Source organism: Sciurus carolinensis, chromosome X, assembly GCF_902686445.1.
Source record: "Sciurus carolinensis chromosome X, mSciCar1.2, whole genome shotgun sequence".
NCBI classification, from domain to species: domain Eukaryota; kingdom Metazoa; phylum Chordata; class Mammalia; order Rodentia; family Sciuridae; genus Sciurus; species Sciurus carolinensis.
The window spans coordinates 9,260,471-9,263,537 of record NC_062232.1 but is presented as its reverse complement, the minus strand read 5'-3'; positions in this window follow the sequence as shown (position 1 = coordinate 9,263,537).

Below are 3,067 nucleotides of genomic sequence, written 5' to 3'. Positions count from 1 at the left end.
GTGAAAATAATTTCGTGGGTAACACTAAAGGGAAAAAATCATTTGGTTAAGCAAATGGTTTACCTTTAAGAAGAAGATAATCAAGTCAATGAATTCAGTAACAATAATTAAGCAAGTATTTCTGTTCAGCCCCTTAGTTCAATAATATTTCTATTATTTATCTAGTGCTGGTGCTTGCCCATACTCATGTTAAAGCACTGTTTTGTGAACTAGGCTTTTTTTTTTTTTTTTTTTTTTTTTTGGTACTGGGGATTGAACCCAGGGGCAGTTAACCACTGAACCACTAATCCACATCCCCAGTCCTTTTTATTATTTATTTAGAGACATTCTCACCAAGTTGCTCAGGGCCTCACTAAGTTGCTGAGGCTGGCCTCCAACTTGCAATTCTCCTTCTTCAAGCCTCCTGAGCTACTGGGATTACAGGCATGCGCCACCATGCCTATGAACTAAGATTTTCCTAATCCCCACAGGGTGATATAAAGCCAGAGTTCATTTACATTCTGATCTCCCCAAGTCTGGTCTTACTTTCTTGGAGTTCTAGTGATGCTTAATAATAATATTTTGTGTTTATGAATAAAAAGTCTAAATGTATGAAAATGAAAATATCTGGCTAGTGACCACTTGTCAGTCACTGTGCTCTACCCTTCATAAATATAATCTTATTTAATCCTGATGCCAGCCCAAAGTGGCAGGTATTAGAATGCTAGAATGATGCCACAATCACTTCCACTTGTGTCATTGCACAGCCAGAAAGTAGGAGAGCTAAGTTCCAATGTTGCCTTCTTCTCACTCTTTTCTTGCCCACAAGTAGTGACCAAAGTCCTAAAGGGGTGCCTATAATCTCAGCCCCCTGGTGTTGTGCCATGATTAGATTGTGTCATATGAGAAATGTGATAGATGTCACGCCTTTAATTACATCCTACAGCAAGATGGAATAGATTTTGAAATGTAATTAAGGTCCCAAATCAGTTGACTGCAAGTAATCCAATGGGAGATTATCTTCTGTGGGCCTAACTTACTCAGTTGGACATCCTTTAAAAGAAGGCACACATCTTCTCTGAGTCACAGAGACTCTCACTTCTGCAGACCTTTAAGAATTAAACATGAGCTCTAGAGCATCAAGGAACAGAATTCTGTCAATAACCACTCTAGCATGGAAGAGGATCCCAAAGCTTCCAGATAAGAATGTAGCCCCAGCTGACAGATCCACTGCAGCCTCTTGAGACAGCAAGAGTACAACTGAGTCATTTCTAGAAACCTACTGCATAAAACTGTGAGGTAATAAGTATGTTATCTTAAGTCCCTAAGTTTGTAGTAATTTGTTACATAGTAATAAAAAAATTAGACTGATAATTGTATACATTGTTGGATAACACAAATGAAACTATTGATGAAAATTTTGAGCATACAAATATAAATAAATGTATTATGTATCTATAAATGTATTTATATGTATATATATATATATGTATACATATATATATGAATTATTACACCAAGAGGTTATCCCAACATAAAATATTAGATAAACTGGAATCAACAAAGAACAAAGACTGGCAATGATTCTTAGCCACATCCCCACTCCATCACTGATGATTCTCTTCCCTACTATAGAAGTCAGAATAAGTATTGAAACTTTAATCTTAGTTATCCCCTTCCAAATGAACTAAAATACATACAAAATAAAAGGATAGGCAAGCTTTATGGGAAAGCATCTCTAAGGGACCATTAATAGAGGGATCATACTCAGCCTTTTCCTGCACCTCCCCAAAAGTATGCTTATTTGGGACACTAGACTTTCAAATGTCACACTCACTCATCATTTCCTGTTCAGACCAAAATTAAAGATAGATGTCCATCATCCATCAGTCTGTCAGCAAAGGTGTACTGATTACTTCCTACCTGCATATCTCTGCTTTCAAGAAGAGTAGCATGGTAGTCCAGAAATTCATGCTATGGCAAAACACAAAATATGTTTTCAATATTTGTGCTCTCTTCTCAAATATCCCCAGTATGTGAAGCTCAGGTTTTTTTAATCTTTGGTTTTTACTTTATCTCCAGATTTTGGGGAGGGGGCGTACTGGTGATCGAACTCAGGGCACTCAACCACAGAGCCACATCCCTAACCCTATTTTGTATTTTATTTAGAAACAGGGTCTCACCAAGTTGCTTAGAGCTTCGATTTTGCTGAGGTTGGCTTTGAACTGTTGATCCTTTTGCCTCAGCCTCCCGAGCCGCTGGGATTACACACGTGCAGTACCACACCCTGCGAGATTTTTCTTTACCCTGCTCTTATAGAACACTATTTTAGAGATGTCACATGAGAAGCTAAGTTCCATGGTAGTCCGTTGTCATTGTTCTAGGTTCACACATTCCATGCTATGCCTCGCTTCCCCTGAAAATAGTTTTGTCTATACCAGGAATCAGAAAACTGTTTCTGAAATGGACCATATAGTAAATCTTTTCTGTGGTCTCTGCCACAGCTACTCAATTCTGCCATTCTAACAAGAAGCAGCCTTAGACAAACTGTAAATGAATGAGTGTGGCTGCATGATAATAAAACTCTACTTTTGGACATGAAAATTAGAATTTCATATAATTTTAACATGCCAAGAAATAGCATTTTTCTTTTGTGTTCCAGTCTATTAAAAAGGTAAATACCATTTATAGTTCTCAGTTCAGAAAAAAACAGGTAGCTGACCATATTTGGCCCTGGGACTAGAGTTTGCTCACTCCCAGTTTATACAGAGATGTTATCTGAACCAATGAATTAGTTTTTCTCTTTTGTAGAATGAAAAATTTTATGGATAAAAAGTAGCACTTGGTATATAGATATATGTGATAAATTAGCAAAAGATACACTTATAGGGACCAGATGCACAAATTAAGTCACATCTTCAAAAAAAGAGATTGACTCGATTTTGACTTATGAAACTGTTTTTATTTTCATTTCAGTACTGGGGATTGGACTCAGGAGTGCTCTACCACTGAGCTCTATTCCTAGCCCTTTTTATTTTTAATTTTGAAACAAGGTCTCACTAAGTTACCCAGGTTGTACTTAAACTTG